The following is a 20712-nucleotide window of genomic DNA, read 5'->3' as shown; positions in this document are numbered from 1 at the left end:
TCACACGTGAAAGTCGAACAAGTTGTCTGAAAAATATACATAGAAAATGTCTGTTTCTCATTCTAACTCTAAAAAGCCATTTCTGCAATAAACGATTTCATCCCGTCTCAGTGAAAGTATTAAAAGGACACATCAGTCGAGCTCTTGTGTGGATCAGGAAACTCAGGAAGGAAAACACACTTCAAAGTATGAGGCCTCTTCTTATCCGAGTGTTTTGTCTTTGCTCTTGGAGCGTGAAGCCGGCCACTTGGACGACATCCACGGCTGCTCATGGAGTTGAAGAGGACAGTAATGGTGGCGAGATCAGAGGATGTGAAGACATGGGGCAATGGCTGTTCTGGCCGAGCCGGGACATCTCTGCCAGAGCTATGCATTGGATTACCCTTCCACCACGTCAGCACTGCAGGGACAGCCAGCCAAGGTCCATTCTTCAACCTGGGGTCAGATTCACTAACAGCCACTTAAGCCCACTTGGCTTCCTAAAGAGCTCTGCAAAAGTGGAAGGTAGAGCTAAGTGTGCTCAGTCATGTCAAGCCTGGCCAAGGTCAGGTGGGCAGACGGAAAGGGCTGGCATCGCTCTATGTGATGCGTCACGCATGCCAAAACCGCCGGGCCCCATGGCCACGCCGTTTGACAGACATGTTTACACCTGATAGAAAATGCAGCGAGGACAGCCTGCCAAAACAGAGGGGATCCAAAGTGAGGGGTGCCAGCGCAGTTATTTATTTATCTGCTGCAAATCCATCCACAGTGCAGCCAGAAGCTGGGCATGCCTCAATGAGAAATAAGCCGGCCTGCTGCTCTCAGACGTGACAGTCTTAAACCACTCGAGGGAGAAAGACAGATCTGATACGACACAGTGAAAGAGGCTTTACATTCGATTTGTTCACAAGAAGACGTAGCCTTGGTAAAGATAAACACGTGACATTAGTGAAATTAATCAGATGTTCTAAATTCAGTGTTGGGCCTATATTCACTCAGACTGGTTGTTATAACAGCTGATTAGGTGGTGAGCTGACTTAAGCCTGGCTCAGACTGCAATCTAAACTTAGATGGATGCAGCAGGACAGTTCATTAGCCTTCAGACGGTAAGAAGACTGGATCACAAAGACGTGTTTGTTGGTCGCTGCTCTGACACATGTGGAGACTGTGGCTGCTGTGCTGGTGTGATCTTGAAATGGTTTAAATGATCAGACTCACTGAGAATCGGGAGGGGTGAGATCAGCCCACCACCCCCAAGATAGCTGTGCTAGAGACTGGGGGACGCCCCTCGTCCCTGAAGGTGGTTAAAACGAGAGATGCTCCTGGTATCGGATATCGGTCCGATCCCGAGGCAAAAAGCTTCACAATGTGCAGATCCTCGAGGCTGAGCTCTTCACTTGACCTTTGTGCTGCTCTGTGTTAACACCACCCACCACCATGAATGTCACCCATAGCCAGCTGACTACTAGGCCAGTCCAAACAGTGGCGTAAGAGCAACACAAAAGAACACTGACCCCCCCATTGGGTCCCGACCCCCCACTTTGGGAACTGCTAGTCTCAGTGAAACTTGTACACAGCAGTCGTGTAAAAATGATAATGAGAGAACACAATGACATCAGGGGAGCAGATATTTAAGCTTCTAGTATCTATGTTTGTGACAGTCACCAGAGTTTAACTCGAGGCTGGTGTTTTCACACAAAGGAATGCAGGTGAGCAGAAACACAATTAAAGAGACTCTTTATCTCCTGGAAGAAAACATCAGCCCTTTGGTTAGCATCAGATGATACAGCTCAAGAGACAAAGCTCCAACCTATGAGCCCAACACGACTCCTTTCATCTCCTCCGCGTGGCGTTATCTCCACATCAGGCCCGGCTCCCCTGCACCGGGTCACGTGCTGCGGCGGCGGAGGACGCCAGGCTGCAGGCGGGTTTGGCACAGGACTGGGATGGCATGGTTAGAAAACAGATACAAGACCCCCATATCAACAACCTGTGTGTGTGTGTGTGTGTGTGTCAATGTGTGTGTTTTTGCATGTCTGTGTTGTGTGATAGAAATCATCAGCAGGTTTTTCGAGTCCCCTGCTTTTTTAGAATCACATAGTTGTGAAACGGGCTGCAGTCAGAAACCCAAACAAGCAGATACGACCTCCCTCAAGTCGGAATGTGTTTTTAACAGGCCAATATCTGTACCAGGTGTTTTTATTTGTATCATCGCATACAGGAGGATGCAGAAGCATTAGCATGGGAGGGCTAATGCTAAAAATGATCTTTCAGTGTAAAGAAGCCAAATGATCTGCAGAGGTCTGCAATCAATCAATCAATAAATAAACTAAACTACTGGCTTGCTTAGCTGATCCCCTCCGGCCTCTGTTACTACCTCAGAGGACAGTACAGACAGCTTTCACTGCATCCCCCCCATTATGTCACATGGACATAATAATCAGTCGTCTCTTCCTCGGTCGACGCGTCTGGCCAGGAGGGGCAGCGAGCCGAGCCGTCTTTATCTAAAGCTAAATTATCCTCAGAGAGTCAAATCCAACCAACCTGGTCCAGACAAACCGAAGACAGTAAGAAACCCTTTCAAAGTGAAAGGCTGTGTTTCTTTAAGACACTTCAGCAGGGTTTAGGGGACTGCTTCTTTCATGTTGTTGACTAAAACACTTTATGTGGTGAAACGATTCACATTCAAACTACACCGTCATGACTCGATACCAGAGTGGACTATTGGACTGCTGCTACGAGAGGAAAACCCTGATAAAGAAAAGTCTTTCAGGTAAACCATGAGGCCGATATAAGAGTTCAGAGAGGTGCTGAACAGAAACAAAACATCTCACACTTTGAACCTTGCAATGAACAGTTACATAGAACTGACTTTTAAAAATCCTCAGTCAGCAAATTGAACAAACCTCCCGCACGAAGATCCAAAACAAACGGCATTTTACTTTCTGTAAAGCAAATCGACAGGAAGTGAAATACTATAAAACTCGTTTGTTGCCGAGTTAACTCCGACCTGTGAGAGGGAAGTGCTCTGCAAACACAACAGGCGCAGCTCAGAGGGAACAGATGCAGTGAAACTTCCTTTCAGGTGTGTAACCGAGACGAGTGCTGATCGGACGTTTTTAAAAGCAGACGCCTGAGCTGGAGCTAACTGTGTGACTGTGAGTCAGCCCGTCTGCTTAGAGGGAAATAACTCAATGTTCTGAGAGCTGAAGCGCCGCTGCATTGTTCCAGCTGGCGGAAAAAAAAGGGGAAATGAAGATGGAGTGCTTTGATTTCATTTGTTAACAGGTGCATCCATTTTGTGTTCTTCCCCAACACCCACCTCCCGTCTCCCAGTCGGAGCGCTTATCAGAAATTGGACACCCCAGTGACAAATTGAGCCTGCGATTAAAGGGAGAAGCAGGAATGCTTTGTTAAGTGCTGCTGATTGGGATCCCAGGCTGCCCTCACACATCAGAGGTGTGTGTGTGGCATGTATGTATGCTTGGTTCAGCGCCAACTGTAGAGCCGACACCGCCAACACCCCCCTAACTCCCATTTCGCTCCCCTCTCTCTCTCCAGGTGTTCCCACGGCTTACATTTCTGCTCCGAGTACTCGGCAAACAAAACCAAATCAATGCAGCTGTTCTCTCATCTCTCCATCACACACACACACACACACACACACACACACACACACACACACACACACACACACACACACACACACACACACACACACACACACACACACACACACACACACACACACACACACACACACACACACACACACACACACACACACACACACACACACACACACACACACACACACACACACACACACACACACACACACACACACACACACACACACACACACACACACACGGCAGCGATTTTCCTCCACAGGAATAATGACCTCCTCTAGTATTTCCTCTCCACCTTCTTCTTATTGACATGTACACTGTGTTTAACAGAGGGAAAAAAAAAACAAGTTAAGACTGTGCATCTGTCCCACCCAGACCCATATTATTGACCTGGCTTTAACCAGCCTTGGCCTGTTTGCAACGCGGCCAGGCTGATTTAAGAGGAGGGGGGGTCAGAGCAGCTCTGCGAGGCAGAACTGTGCAGCCGCTGACTCTCACAAATCATCCTAAAAGGGCTTAACGCACAAAAACAGCTTCCAGTGTTACACGGGCCTGCTGTGAGAGATTTATCCACCGTGCCATTATGCTAACTGGCCTCTCCCCTGTGTCCGCTGTATATATTCCAATTGCGCGCGCACGCACCCAATTTAGCATTATGCTTGGACCGAATCTGCAGGAGGAATCACACAAACAATGCAACGTTTAGTGGGGTGCGTTCAAAACATAATCGTGTTTACCCTTAGTCTCCTTATTTGCTCACATGCTGTTGGGTTAATCACCTCAAACTCTTACTGCGACTCGTGGGTGTGTGTGTGTGTGTGTGTGTGCGCGTGTGTGTGTTGTCTACATCAGCGTCGTTAAAGGAGTTTAAATGCTGTGATTATATATTATTACAGTGTGTACTTAATGAGCACTGTCCTCCAAAACACCATCACAGAGACTGGATGTCATCTTAAATAACAGATTTGTTTGTTTTCGTTTACAAAGCTCATGAGTCTTATTTATTCTTTATACAAGCCGTAAGAAATGCTCCGATAAGACTCGCAGCAGTCTGCTGATGTTGGCTCTGAACAAAGGCTGCGTGTCAGCCGTAATCTGGCTGAATGATACGTTTAATGACACGAGGGTTACTGAAGTTACTGAACCCGTTCAGGCCGCCGGTTCAAGGCAGGATATTGACGCCTCTGTGGCGTTTCACCTTCACTCAGAGGCGTAATGTGGGTACCATCTTCAGTTACAAAGGAGAGACAGGATCAGTGGAGCTCGTGGTGAATCGAGTGCTGTGTGTGTGTGTGTTCGTGTCTTACTGTGCGTCTGCTTTGCCGTGCCTCCACAACACCTTAACACAATGTGAACTCACAGACTGGGAAGCTAATATTACGCCGCTGCAGAATCAATATGAACGTATAAAAGGCATGATGACGGCTGAGCACAGTTATGGCAGTCTGAAAAGCGTCTATTGGAGCTTTTACACACTGCACAAAACTGCTGAAAAGCTCCTGATATTTCCAGGCGGAGCGTCATGACTGAACACAAACAGTTTGTCTCAGACTTCACCTGGAGTTTCTCCTCCAGCCTCCTCGTCTTTATTCTGCAGAGAGTCAGAGTGAGGTGACGTGAGAACGCAGCAGGATATAATCAGGAGAATTCACCTCGAGCGAGTGGGAGGAGGTGGTGACGTTTATTCCCTGTGATCGCTGGACGACCACAGACTGTCTGCACGCCACCTCTACGATCTCCGTGCTTTAATAAACCTGTTATGTTATGTTGTGTTATGACTCTTCATCCACCACGTCCGTACACGCTCATGTATGTAGATGTTTTTTTTAAATGTGCCATCATTGTATCCTACTCTCCATCTCCTCCTTTGTTCTTATGAGCAAGTGGGTGATCTTTGATTCTTCATTCTGCTGCCTCTGGTGTTTGCACGCAACAATGAAAATGGAAAAATAAAGAGTCCAGTTTTGTTTTTTTTTTCTTCTCAGAGCTGGTGAATATATTCTGCTGCATTGAAGTGCAGACACACGAGTCAAAAACAAATGCTGCTCGCTGATTTCAGACCCTGCTGTGTACATGTTCGATAAAAGCTGATCCTGTGTCTGTGGTCGGCTGGTAAGGTCAGCCGCCTCCGTGGCAGCTCTGACATTCAGTCTGGCCTCCAGCGAGACCAAACGAGCCCCCCACCCGACCGCCCGACCACCCCGCCCTGCATCTACAGAGCAACCGCGGAATAAAGAGCGAACTTTCTGCACCGGACAGGGCTGTGTGAGATGTGCTCCTTTGGCCCCTGGCGACACACAGGAGATGAAGGAGAGACCACAAACACCTCCAGTGTGTATGTGTGAGCCTCTCTGCCCCCCCCCCCCCCCCGCCGACGGCGGCTCAGAGCACCGAGCAGCCAGCTGGTGGACTCTGCGGAGAGCCGGGCAAACACAGGCTCAGCACGGCAAACATCTCACCTCTGTGTCTGCATGGGAACATCTGTCCCTCCCCGGCTCACAGGGCCCTCTGTCTGTCTGCCTGTCTCACTGTGAGCACACACATACTGTCAGTGTGTACTGGTGTTGTCATGGCACCGGGGTCTTTACTCCTACACAGGTACTGGTTTGATCTACAAAAACAATCCCAAAAATACCAAAGCAAACGAGCCAAATGTCACGAAGCAATCACAGCATTTCTATGGTTTACAAATGACTCATTTAGCAGCTCGGCTTCCATCTTTGGCCCGGTTATTCATTCAGCTCTAATCGCTTCGGTTTGTCAAAACAGAGTAAATCTACAAGCAATAGTTCATGTTGGATGGGATATCACAGAGGCTGGATATTGAAAATACAAGTATTAATTTATGCAGCATCACAAACTGTCATGCACTAAAGGCTAGCATCAAATATCTGCTTTGTATTTCTTCTTCAGCATCACAGCACAGCTTTAAATCAAGAGCCGACACTTTCATTTAAAAACTATAAGAACTTTTCTCCGTGTTCAGACAACATGAAGCCCAGCAGGAGTGTCATCTTTTTATAGACAAACACTTCAACGAAATCTCATCTAAGTTTAGTCTCGTGACGGACGTATCAGCTGGTGACAAACGGCTCATCTTGGTGCTTGGACCGTCTCTCAGGATTGTCGAGGCGGCGCAGAGCGATGATGTTTGTGAATGACGCCGTCACACACATTCAGCGTAGTGTAGCTTCAGTGTATTTAAGTTAGGATCGGAGCAGCAAGAATAGTCAATTCAACTCGTCAGTCGCGATATTCTGGGCCGGCCCGTGGCTTAGGCATTGTAGGCAAATGCCATCCATAAGGGGGGTACAGCCAGAAGGTTAGCAAAATAATATAGTTTACTGTGTGACCAAGAGCGTGCATGCATTTTGTTAAATTCAGGGATTGAATGTTGAATTGAATGTAATACACGGGACACTGACTGAATTCTTGCCGAGGGCACCAAGTTGGTTAGGGTCGGGTTTGCCAACCCTAACAGAGCAGTACAGGGGGTACGAAGTCATCTGTTGTGTGGGGCACAGGTGGATCAGTGGTTAGGTGTGCGCAGCCCACGTACGAGTCCAGTCTTTCAAGCGGGCAGCCTGAGTTTGAGTCAGACCTCGGGATCCCCGGACTCTGTCCTTTCTTTTAGACTCGAACCAGAGTCCCATCTCTCCAGTAAAGAAACAAAAAGCCCCAAATTAAATCTTAAAGTGAAAACGCTGTCGTGTGACTTTTCTTAGTTTGAGCCTAACAAAGCTCCATTCAACACATGTACATCGAGAAAAAGTTTACAGAAACGTCAATAAAGAAAAACTTTTATTCAAATTTGGTTACTAATACTTTTCAGATGCTAACTATTATAAACATGAGACCATTATTTCAATAGCGAGAGGGCTGTTGTGGATTTGAGTATCCAGCAGATTAAAGTCTCAAAATATTTTTTTTTAAGTTTTGGTTTTGTGCATTAAAACATTTCAAACCCATGATTTCACCATGGTTTATGTCTTCACAGACTTCTAAGATCTCCTCAGTATTAAAATACAACTTTAACGACACTTTTGTCCCCTCATAAAAACATCACGAAAAACTCCCTCTTCTTGTCAGTAGCAGTGAGACAGAGTTATACGAGTGATAAAGTTTGCCTGTGTGATAAAAACTCTCTCTCTCTCTCGCTCGCTCTCTTGCATCATGCCGGCTCACTCAGATCTCCTGCGGCCGTCCAATGATTCAAGACTGATGAGGCATGCTCAAAGGTCTATGCCATTGAGCACAGCGTTAATGCACCCAGCAGCAAATTTTTTGCCATCGACCCCGGTTCCCTGCAATAAGGACAGAGCCATCAATCAGGCCGAGATAGCCGACACCAGACACGGGCTGATGAAGTGGGGGACTTTGGAGCTAATGACAAATGGATCTCTCAGATATGGTCACAGTATACGATGACAATCTGCCGAGAATGCCTGACCTTTAGCGAAATCCTGAGCCAACAGGGTGGAATACAAAAAGAAGAATATGCAAACTGCTGCTGTAAATGGTGGTTATTGTGTGAGAGCTCCTGGACCCAGCTGAGGGTCTCAAGGCTGCCCCTGACCTGCCCCCGGCCCTCCTCTTGTCCCACACCAAGGCTCTGGGCGTGACCTTCAGGAGGCCTGCTAGTCTCGCTAATTGAGGTCTCTACAGAGCAGAGAAATACAACCACGCCCCCCCCCCCACGCACACACAAGAGGCTGTAGCTCACATGCACAGTCAGAAGATCAAGGGATCGATCCCCAGTTCCTGCAGCCACATGTTCGATGGTACCTACAGCAGGACACTTAACCCCAAGTTGCTCCCGGTGCTTTGGCAGCTGTGTATGAATGGGGTAAGTTAATACTGATGGACTTTTCGCATTGCAGCCTCTTCCATCAGTGTGTGCATTGGGAGCAGTGGAATTTGGTGTAAAACATTTAGAAAGACTAGCCATAAGTTTTTAGCACACAACATGAACATCGGCCCTGACTCCCCCTTTGTGACCAAAGTCTGGTTATCTTTTGGTTCATAAGAAGATGTTTCCAGATGTTCCCGTGGTGTGAGGTGCACGCCGAGCAAGCACTCTGTGGACTGCTACGTGGAACAGAACGATAGCCAATCAGGAAGCAGGAACAAGCAGGATCATAGCGAGGACAGCAAACACAAATCAGAAAGTGAGGAGCAACTAGCTTACATAACCTGCCCTGGAAAACGAACCGCAATCCAACCGAGGAGGAAACAAGTGTGGTCCGTGAACCAGGGAGCTCACAGCTGGCCTTCGACGGGCAGGAGGAAATGTTCTGAGCGGAGACTCTGGTGGCTGGTGAATGAATGGGTCAGTATGTGGTCTCGTTGCTCTCCACACATGAGAAGAACCGAGCTGTTAAAACTGTCACTGTCGTCATGTGGGGCGCTCTCACAGTTTGAAATTCAGTATGAAGCAGCTCGGCTTAAGTTAAAGCAACCGGACCGAACTCTCACTTGGACCAGTTGCCTCTTGAGTCCGGCTTTGAGTTTACACAGACAGTCGAGGAACAAAGAGCTGAGATCAAACCAATCAAAGTAAGTAAGTGAGAAGTTGATGTACGAACTACAGAAATAGAATTAATATACAAAGGTGTTCGAAAACAGGAAGTGGATGATGGGTTTACTTAAAGGGGGGCTGGTGGATCAGGAGATCCAGAGCAGACTCCAGATATCCAACACACCACATCAGGACCACTTCCTCTCAGGGATCAGCACTCAGGTTTAAAGGGAAGAGTACAGGAAGTCAACAATGCAGAGCGCTTTCATGGAGAGAAGAGTTCTCAAATGGTTTCTGAGAACGCATTTAAGGGCAACAGACACTTTTCAGGAAGAATGAAAGCGTACAGTGAACCCGGTCACTATTTGAGAGTGAAAGAGACTCTGAGTGAGGAAGGCCACGAATAGAAAGGTCTGCATTTAATTTGCTAATCCATCATTCCAATTGTGCTGGGTAACAAAGGGAGAGGAGAGTGGTGGGGCATTCAGAGGCAATGGAGCATGCTGAGGGGTGCGTGTGTGGTTCTCCATGGAGCCAGAGAGGCCGTGGCCCTTGGCCCTAAAAGGCCGGCCAGCGCTGGGGAGAATGGGATCTGATGAGCTCAACGCAGGCAAGACTAATCCCTTCACGTCCAAAGAATTGTTTAACTGTGTTTGACTGATTAACCCAAACCCTCGATTCCACTTACAATCTATTTGTTCAATCAGCTCCCCTGCTCTCATCGTGCTGCAGCGTGTGGGCGGCCGTGGAGAGGGAGAAAAAGACAGAAAGAAAGAACAAGAGAGCGAAACAAAAGAGGCTGCAGAAAAATCCTTTTGGAGGACGCGTAGAAAAGTCAAAAGGACAGCCTATTTTTTTTTTTTTTGATCTACTTGCAGTTCTCCAAATGCACGTAGCACATGCATCCTCAAAAAGGCTTTTGCTAACATTCAAAGGTCAGACGACTCTTGCCTTGAGAGATTTCGAGTGAAAGTCAGTCGTGGTGCGGCGTTCTGGTTTCCTGGGAAAAGGAAATTTAAAAAGCACTCTCCCCTGCGTGGAAAAGAGGTTGCCAGGAAGATTAACCCAGCTTCCTTTTATAGCCTCTGACAAGAGGTTAAATCACACATTACACCGCCTGAAATGTCTCCTCGTAATTAGATCAGGAATATTACTCTCTCTTCTTCCCCCCGCAGACTGCAGCTGATCAAGGCCTAATGACGGTGTCAGAGCCGTCGGCGGGGCTGGCTGGGTGAAATCTCCCCATCGGGATGGCAATCTGTCAGGGCCTGGAGCTCTGCTAAACAGCACAGGACACGAGCACAATGGTGCTTGACACAAAGTAGACTAAATGAACCGTATCTTTTACCAACAAGCTCTCCATCAGAAGAAGCATTTAAACTCGGAGTAATGATTCTACATCTCTGTTGTGAGTGTAGGCCGAGTGTTTATATGTACGCACTCGGCTGAGATGTATACATGGAGAGAGAGAGAGAGAGAGAGAGAGAGAGAGAGAGAGAGAGAGAGAGAGAGAGAGAGACGTCGGTTTCATCTCCACACGATCTGCAGTCTCTGTATGCCGGAGCAGATCTAAGCAGCACCTGGTCCCTTGATGGGACGAGGGGGCTACTGGCTATTAATTACAGAAAGCCGACACGCAGCACAGGCAAACCCTGGCAATGAGACCCTGGGACGTCAGATACACACAGCAAGACGAATGCTCCTCTGTCACACAGCAACACGACCGGCCTCAGGACTCTTTGCACACCAGTACTTTCAAGTATGCCTTTCAAATCGTGGCCCACCCTTCTTCCTCCGCGCCCTCCCCGTCTCCCTCTCTATCTCAATCACATTCTGCGGATGTTACACCACTTCGGGGGATACTTTCTGACTAATGCAAAATGCTTGTGCAGTAGCACGATAAAAGTTGACATTTTCCTTTTCTAATTCAGGGCTTCCTTTGTAAACAAGCTCGCCTTTTAGTGTGTGTGTGTGTGCTCGTGCACTCTCGCACAGTCTGCAGACGCGTCGCACGTAATGGTCGATTTTTGTTATTTGCTCTCAAACGCCACGGTGGCAAACAAAAGGAGGAAACGTGCAGGAGATATGCCAATCATTTGTGGTTGAAAGATGTCTGACAAAACGAGGCCTTGAAATATGTGACAGCTTTTCTTTTCCATGTCAGTCCAGGGAAAAAGCAGTTCCTGAGAAAGGGGCCCCCAGACAACAGGCTCTGACCCTGATCTTAACCCCATACAGGTGGCACGGCGCTGACACAGGAAGCAGGGGGAAAAGGTTGCTCTCATCAAAAGACCTGCACTCAGAGATCTTTGACACACACACAAAGAGAAGCTCAATGCCAGAAATGTGTATTCTCGGGCACTGAAAGCAAATCCTCTCCAACACATTGATGGTAAAGACTTGTTCTCAGCGTGGACTAAAAGCTTCTGGTAAAGGCGAGATGGAGAGTCGCACTCTTGGATAAAAGTCTAAAACTTCAGCACAATTCATGACGCTGTGGAGGCTGTGCTATTTGAAGAGCTAATCCAACGATAGCGGCACAAGTTGAACCTCTAAAAGTGGTAATAAAAGAGGACATGGAGCTGCAAAGAGTAATGGTGAAGAGGTCAAAGAAAAGAAACGAATAGAGATTTGATAAGAGGTCTCATTTATAAACCTAATAATCATGAAGATAACCAGCAGATTATTTACCGAGGCTTCCATGGCGCGGAGAGTTGTGATAACACCGACACCAGGATGGAAAAATGCCACTGTTACCACCTTCAATGTGTTATGTGTTCTGGTGTCCGCGCACTGATCCGAACGAGAGGCGCAAAAAACAGAGGACTTGCTTTGTCGTCTTTAGAACATTAGCTTAGCACGCTAGCAACGTCCGCTCCAGAGCAGCGAACCAAACTGGAGCCAGAAGAGCGCGTGAAGTGAAGCCGTGAAAAGCTAAAGACTTTAAGGCAGTACATGTCCTCTAACAGGAACATGTATTTATCACCTGAATGGTGATTCAGGCTGAAAGCTTTGTTTCAACAGCGTGCTGTAAACTAGAGCCCGATCTGTATCGGCTAATTTCACCACAGATAGGCGCCGATAGTACGAGACAAATTGCCTTTCATTTGAGTTTCACTGTATTACACTAGCCGTTCTCTGTCACCAGCACAGGGCGCTATAAGGTTTATAACAACATCTTGTTTCCATTAGAAATCTTTTACATGGTTGATAACTGAAGGAGAAACACAAACAATGCGTTTATGTATAAATCTTTCTCGACAGATCGTAGATGGATCTCAGGGCTGATGTTCTCTCCCAAACATCCATATCAGTCGGGCCCTGATTTACCTACCAGCGGTTACAGAGATTTAAAATAACTTTATTGATAATATAGTTGATCTTGTGACTGATGATCTGGTTTCATTGGTGAAGAGGCATCCATGTTTCTTAACCAGCTCCGACTTCCTGACAGGAGCTCGTAAGCAGGAGGTTAGGATACTCGATATCAGCCAATACTCAAGTCCAGGGATCAGAAAAGAAGCCAGGAAGAAATCAAAGGAGTCTGAATCGTCTGTGAGCAACAAGCTTTATGATATAAACCCCTGTCCTCCAGTTCAGGAGGACAACGTGACTCTTGTCCTGATTACAGCTCGGTCGAGTCCAACCACAGAGCTGCACTCTGAACTGTGATTACAGCCAACATCCCCCCCCGCAGGGCCACAACTGCATCTCTGCACATTCCTGGAAACGCAGCCAGCTGAAGACATCAAATACACCAGAGAGGAGCACACATAAACAACGTTAGCTAGTTTGAGAGCTGCGCCGATGTTTACTGTCTCGCTAAGTGCATTTCATCCCCGCTGCTTTCACAGCAGCGGCGGTATTTCAGCATGCAGTACAGAGGGGCTGCTGATGCCACAGGTCTGTGTACAGAGGGCTCAGTCACAGGCTGCAGAGACTGTTTGGACAATGTAGGTGTCAGACACACTGCCTGTCTGGAATAATGATTCAGTTCAGCTGCTACTAACACCCTCTGGTCCTTTCATGGTGGAGGTTCAATCAAATCTAACTTGACTGTTTCTGGAGTGTAGCTGTTGAAAGGCGGAGAGGAATTTCTGCCTTGTTTGACTTGGTACATGGCTATCAGGGAGAAAAGGTCTGCATTCGCTTCAAACAGGCCCTGAATGACATGCCAGAGATTAGCCTCTGAAGGTCACAGTCTTAGCCTATCCTTTCAGCCGCTTTCCACAACACAGCCCGGGGCCTTTTTGAACAACAGGAAGAATGTCATCTGGTTACTTTTCAAGGCACGGAGATACCATTCACTGTGGCCAACAATGGCTGCAAACAGGACCAGAGGGTGAGGAGGTTATAAAAGGGCCCCATTCTAAGCACTGCTCCATCTCCAGCACGCCGCACGCACACAGAGAAAACACACCCACACACTGAGGCCTGGAGAAGTGGTGCGAGCCGAGATAAACCGAGGAGGGTCATGACAGAGAGCCGCGCGCTGACCGGCCGCTCACCTCGGCAGCTCGCTCTCCGCTCAGCTTCTGTACCGCTCCGACTCGGCGCTAAACACCCAGACCGAGCCTCCGAGCCTCCGAGCGGCCCGCCGCTCTGCCAGGCACACAGACACACTCACTGCTGCGTCGTCACTCCGGAGAAGATAACTCCATGATATGTTTGCATGCTTCCCTCAGGTTGTGGGGTTGAGCTTAAGGTCACAAAGAGCAAATGTTTAGAATTTCCAATTTTACACAGCTACTTTTACTTTGCAGGGAAATAAGAAAACTGGGATTCTGAAAACCAAAAACTCCAGTGTCAGAGTATCAAATAAATGAAAAAAATATGTAAGATAACAAGGCTGGAATAACCATGGCGCATAACTAAAACATTGGTGAGCATAAAAAAAAAAAAAGTTCAAAGTCAAGCCCTCAACTCAATCTATCTGCTTTGATTCAGGTTGCAAAGCTTGTCCCAAAAAGACTCTCAGAAAGCAGCCAGAGCTGAAATCCGTCACCAATTTAGTCTCTAATGAAGCCTCTGAAATATTAAAAATAAAGCCCAATTAGCCGGCAGCCTTTTACATCTCCTCCCTCTATAATCCTCTGGTAGCTTAGCCTTATCTAATGTCTGCGCGTACTCTGACACTCAGTGAGCTCACTCTCCCTCTCTCCCCCTGCACTCCACATCCCCTCCAGCTTTACTGCCGCTTTGTTGTGGCATCCTCTCTGACCCCACAGACCGGGGCAGAGTCTGAGCCTCTCTGTGCTGCTGTCCCTGCTATGTGCAGTCGGCATGGACACCAGGAAAGGGCAGCAGTAACAACACACATGCAGATTACTTAAGGGTGACATGGGGCTTGCCTGTCCACCTCTTATTAGGCAGGGTTTTGGTATTTAGGGGTGTCAGGGGAGGGTCGGTGATCCGGTTCAGGCAGCCTTATCTTGTGCCTTAAACAGATAACAGTGTCTGCTCTTCTGCTGTTCCTGTGAGATGGAGGTGGATAAACAGCGCTGTCGTCTCCAGTGCCTCCAACTAGTCTGATCAGACAGATGCCGTCCCTGTTCTTCTTCCTCAGCTGCTGCTGCTGCTGCGGCTGCTCTTTATGCCGTGAATGTCACCAGGAGGCTTAGATTTCTCCCTGATTGCCCTCAAGCTGAAGACACAACAGTTTCAGAAAAGCCCTTTGGTCTCCGGTGTTTGTAACGTCAGGTTGCAGCTTAAGGCCTCTGGTTTGCTGATTAGGCGATCTACCCAGAAAGAGCAGTGCTGTGTGCCCCTAATTGGATCTGCAGGCTAAGACTCGACCCAGAGTACAGGAGTTCAGCCCTGTGAAAACTTTGATCTGGTTTGGGACCTAAAGTTAGACCCTGAGTGGCTGCTAATGTGAGAGATGACTTACACCGCAGAACAGCTCGCAGACTTTTATGACCCGTCCCAAATCATAAAAAAAACCCATTTTATTTATGTAACATGGATGCACCATTCATTGGCTCAACATCGGTCCAGACAGACATCAGCAAATAATGTGGTAGGAACCGTCAGCCGCCCATGTTTAGACAGCTAACCCACCTACAGTAACTTCTGACTGAAAGAAGAGGAAGTCACCTGTTGGACAAACTCGTGTTCATCATCAAACATGAGAGAAGATGGAACTGTGGGAGTCTGACACCAACCTGAGCCTCTTTAATATTCATGACTACAAATAGATCATGTTGTCAGCACTTTCAAAGCCAGACCATTAGGGGTCGTCGTCGTCATCATCATCATCATCTGTCCTGTGCAAGATCCGAATCCCGATACCAAGACTACAATCTGGTTCATTCAGAATCAGAACGATTTGTATCGCGCGATCCCATTGGCTGTGATGTAATTTCATGTGATGAAAAGTTATTTTTGTTTTTTATGTGACTGTAATGTGAGCTGCTGACTGCAGAGACCCTGTCCTCTGACTGGATTTTACTGTTCTGCCCTGTTTTGGTTGACTCGAGACATTTCTGGGCGGAGCTGGTGCGTTTCCTCCAGCCAATGACAGCGCAGCAGGTGAGTTTAGGAGTGGATATAATTTCGTGATTGGAGGCAAATCAAACCCGGCAAATATGAACCTTGTGTTGGCTTTTACCTGTGGACGTGGAGTTGGTCTACTTCCTGTTGGACAGGCTTGCAGTCGAGGTACAAGCAGTGAACATTCTGCAGTGAGTGAGAGGAGGGACCAAAAGTTTGAATGTTTACAAACGTCTTTATTGACCACGCCTTTCAGTCCAAATGACTTGATTTCTAAGGTGGAGATTATAAATAGCTTCAATGATTTCCAACATGTTGTTTCTGCTAAGCCACAACCTGCTTACTGGTAAGCCACCTCACGCCATCTTTACTCTCTGGAAAGCTAAAAGGTCAACGTCCGCCTCTCTCTCTCTCTCTCGATCTAAGCCGCATGCACAGTACAGAGAACCAGCAGCAAAACCTTGAGTTAACCAGGTAAGAAGTTCAGAACGAGGCCACCGTCCAGATTACATTTAGAGAATATTTAAACCTGACAAGGTTCAGATAGCAAAAGACAGAAAACTGAAAAATGTACTCTAATCTAATCTCAAGGACGGTGGAGTCTCAGTTCAGTTTTCCCAGTGACATCGTAAAGACCCTGTGAGGGGGCACCACTCCTTCTCCACAGCATGATCTTAAATACACTCTGAAGTGATTCCAGTGATCACTGAGAAGAATATCTGTGAACTCTCTCTTAATGAAACCTGTTCTTTTCCATCAGTTAGCATCTTTAAACTGCCGCCGTATGACTCCAGCCAAAACTGCGATTTCATGAATCATAAAGGGCACAAAATAGTAGTGTACTAAGACACAAAGTGAATTTATAATCAGCCCTACCGCCTGTGGTGATTTGGCACAACATGAGTCAACCCCTAAGAATTAAACTAAATACCATGTAACAGCTGACCCACAGCCTGAGCCGGGCAGGTCGCTCACTTGATCTCAGAGGTATCCAGAAGTCGCCCATGATGTCCCCAAATACCTGATCGGGATGTATCATGTGGCTGCAGTTCTTTCCTCCTCTTTAGCCTGACCTGCGTTTGACCCTCAGACTGGGTCTCCTGACTTTGCCCGCTCACACAAAGGCGAGCAAACATCTGCTACCGCTCTGAAACCGCACTCACACAGCTGAGGAGACACATCGGGTGGCCTCACAGAAAGTCTCTCTCTCTCTCTCTGAGTGGTGGGTGGCTGAGTGGGCGAGTGTGGGCTGACAGCTGCCCCGGTGACTGCACGACTGAAAGGTGGAGCCGGCTGGTACCTCTAACAGGTAATCTCTGAACAGGGGTGGCAGCCTCATTTAGCTAATGGATTATATTCAACAAATGCATCTGAGACGAGCAGAGCGAGGAAAATAAAAATCAGCCATGCAAATAAAATTCACAGACACCTGCAGGAGATTTATCATACCCAGACCCCCGCTGGAAAATGAAAGAAACAAATGTACTGCACTGGGATGAGCGTGCGGTTACACATTTCCAATTCAAGCACCGTCTCTAAAACGCTACATCAAATGACTGGCTTTGAATAAACCCAAATGAGCCTCGGCCAAGTGGCTCGCTCCAGCAAGGAGAATCATTGCATCAAAAAGTATGCTGGTTAGCCGAGTCGTTCCAGTCAACAATCACAGAATCAGCACTGTTACTAATCAATGTGTTTTAATGAGCTCCCTCCGAATCGCCAAAAAAACAGCTGAAACATAAAAGCAGCAGAGGCTCTCTGGTTGACTCTTTGTACCTTGTGATCTGTTATTCATAGTCTCACTGTGAAGTCTGTGAGAAATAAAGCACGGCTTTGATGTTATCCTCTTATTACTGCTGTCTGAGAGCAGCCTAATGTTGGGAATCTGATTGTTTGGGTGGAGAATCACGAAACATCCCGCTTCAGTGGAAGCTGCTCACTCGCCCGGTGCAATTTGCTTACAAGGATAAAGTTTGATACAGAGACTTTAGAAAGCAGGAAACGAGAGTGGGAGTTCATATTACATTCACAGTCTGCTCACTACTTTAAAGCTTCCACTCAAGTAAGCCGAAACACGTAGGTGTCCAACTTGTGCGCAATATAGGCTCTTTTTTTTTTTTTCTTTCGACAATACTTTAACCTCGTCTGCAGGAAACCGTCGCCCCAGAGGCTAAAGCAGCGAGGATGCTGCACGAGCATTTTAGAGGAGATGAGCCTCCTCTGCCCACAAAGTCAATCAATACCTTCATGCAGATTTGTTAGTGGTCGGCTGTAAAAAAACAAAAACAAAAACAAAAAAACAAACAAGGCCAACTTGCTTTCGTGACAGTTTGCCCTGAGCGAAGCCTCGAGGTTCGCAGTGACAGGTCAAAGAGTCAGCACATGACTCACGGCCAGAGGAGCAGAGACACTTTGAAAAGCCACGCAGAGATCTAATTAACACATGCGCTCAAGTGCTATTTCAATTTGGAGGAAGGCTGTAATTTCCTACAAAGCTGACCAGCATGACATGAACTAATAAACCAGGCGCTCCTGACATTCAGGCTCGTCTGCTTCTCACAGAACACACACACACACACACACACACACACACACACACACACACACACACACACACACACACACACACACACACACACACACACACACACACACACACACACACACACACACACACACACACACACACACACACACACACACACACACACACACACACACACACACACACGTTCTTCTTCACGATTAAACAGAAGTAAATATTCTAACTCTGAGCACAGAGACGAAGCCGCAAACCGCTCCAAACATCACCCAAGTATCCACAGATCGCTGTCATTACTGCCGACCTGCACTTCAGATGGGGACAGGCCTTACAGTCATTTGTTTCTCAGACCTAATTAATCTTCATTGTGCTGGGAAACGTAGCACCCCGATGCAAAAAAAAAAAAAAAAAAAAAGGGTTCCTCCTTCTATGCGATAATTGCACAGAGTCTAGGGGCCCGAGTTTCCCAGACAACAAGGTCGGAAATTTAATTATCTGCTCCTCGGAAAATGTAAGGGGAAGAAAGCTACGTTGCTAAACTGCACTTTTGGCGAGTAGTGTCAGGCTTTTGTCAGAGTAAGCACAGGATGTCACTTAGCACATCCTCCCTGCTGTCAGGAACATAAAAAAACGGTCACAGCATTGTCAGAGGTAAGGGAGGAATATTTTCGCTTCGACTCATTTTTAAGCATCACAATGGGCATGCAAAGAGGACGGCTGAGGAGTTTGTACTTCACAAAATGCCACGTTTTTTTTTTTAATCATCTTACCATGTGCAGAGTAAACCCGATCACTTCCATAGTCCAGGCAGCCGCAGAAGTTTGAGCTTTTAAAAATCATATCCGTCCAGCTCCATGACATTACACAGCAACTACAGCAACATAAAGCCAGACTCAGAGCAGCCAAAGACAACACACACAGGCTGTGGCAACATTAACATTCCTCCGTGTAAAGATCAAGCTCGGAGGGGGGAGGCACATCGATAGGATCCCATTAGTTAAGTGTGCCCTTAGGTTACCCGAAATTTGATCAGAGATAAGCCCTTTCCTTCCTTCCAGACACGAACCATTAGACGTTATAGCAAAAGAAGAAAAAAGCTCCTTTGAAACTACTCCTCCTCCTCCTCCTCTTCTTTCTCCACCTCCTCTTCAGTTGTGCAGCAGGATCAGGATGAGCCCGGTGACGTCAACCTTTTGTTATCACCTTTAACACTTGCCTTTGCAGGTGGAAACACTTTTCATCCCTGTTATAGTAGGAGGTGCTATTCGCAGACAGACAGGGGAGCAGGGAGGCTGCACAACATCTGGATCACACGTGAAGACGACTGACACTCTAAATATGGATGTATGCATGTTCTGTATATCACATGCAAGCAGAAGGAGACAACTTAGTGACAGCCAGCATACTACGCAAGCTGAGAATAGCAGGAGATAACCACACTTCACTCCCAACTTCATGCACAGCCTCCCTTTCCCAGGAGAGCTTTCTTAACCATGAGCCACTTCTCCCTAGAGGTGTCTGCATCGTGTTAATGAAAAATCTAATGAAGATGCAATTATGGTGATGGCCTTGCAGGCACATTGTGCTCAAATGGATCCTCATTGGTTGATTTAATCTTGCAGGAAACAAAAAGGTAACCAGCCCAATAACACAAGCCCTATTTCAATCAGGTAAAAGAAGCTTTAAACAACAAATCCTGACTTTTTTTTTAGAGTCCACACAGGATGGTCTTAGCTCCACACATGCAGCTGAGCTCCCTCCTATTTACAGTAGATACACGGACATTACAGGGAACCAGTACAGTAGCTTTAAAGCCTGCATGTTGCCAGTGAAGAGTGCCAGCTGACTGCCCAGGCTCCTGGCTAGCTAACCTAGCCAGTCAGTCAGTCTGAAACATACACAGTCCCATTGTTGCCCTCTCCAGCTCTCCTGCTCATTTATGCCCCAATCTGAGAGGATGTCAGCCTGCATCGAGCCGCAGGCGTGTTATCAAGACACAACTACTTACTCTCCGTTCACCTCTGCGAAAGGCATCTTTTAGTACGTCGCCATGGTTTAAAACGGACCGATTTTCTCCCGTTGCCCTGCGCTGCCGAATCACTGCTGCTGCTGCTGTCTGCGGCAGCAACTTCCGGCGCATGCGCGCTGCCTGGGACGGTTCCAGACAGAGCTGTGCGCTGCGCAGGAGGAGCCGAGTGATTTAAAGGGACAGGCAGTCTGAGATTTAATTGGACAATTTTATATTTTTTATAGGTTTTACCATGTGGAAAGTGACGTTTATAGTGGCAGGGAAGTGGAAACCAAAATGACAAAGTGTGAACCCCTTTTACAAAATTTTGTGATATTTTTTACATTTTATGAAAAAAAGTAAAACACTTGCACAAAGACGCTACAGATTTACAAAATGCCAAACAAATGCCAACTGTCAGGAGTGACACGGGATTGATTGAGCGAGTGTTCAATAAGTTTGATTTGGTGGACGAGATGGAGGGTCTGGATGATTTATCAGGCCCGATGATTTTTTTCCTTTACTCATGGAAAACGTT

General features: G+C 47.1%; 1 protein-coding gene across 1 annotated transcript in view; it reads right to left on the bottom strand.

The window, feature by feature from the left end:
- Positions 1-20346, bottom strand: part of fam222ba (family with sequence similarity 222 member Ba) — a 36706-nt gene extending 16360 nt beyond the window's left edge. The window contains exon 1 of the mRNA XM_079356478.1: positions 20175-20346. The gene's annotated coding sequence lies outside the window, so the exon portion shown is untranslated. The remainder of the gene's footprint in view (positions 1-20174) is intronic.
- Positions 20347-20712: the final 366 nt, after the last annotated feature.

This window comes from Symphodus melops (assembly GCF_947650265.1).
Source record: "Symphodus melops genome assembly, chromosome: 11".
Classification (NCBI taxonomy): domain Eukaryota; kingdom Metazoa; phylum Chordata; class Actinopteri; order Labriformes; family Labridae; genus Symphodus; species Symphodus melops.
The sequence above is the reverse complement of the archived record's forward strand: the minus strand, read 5'-3'. Positions and strand labels throughout refer to the sequence as shown.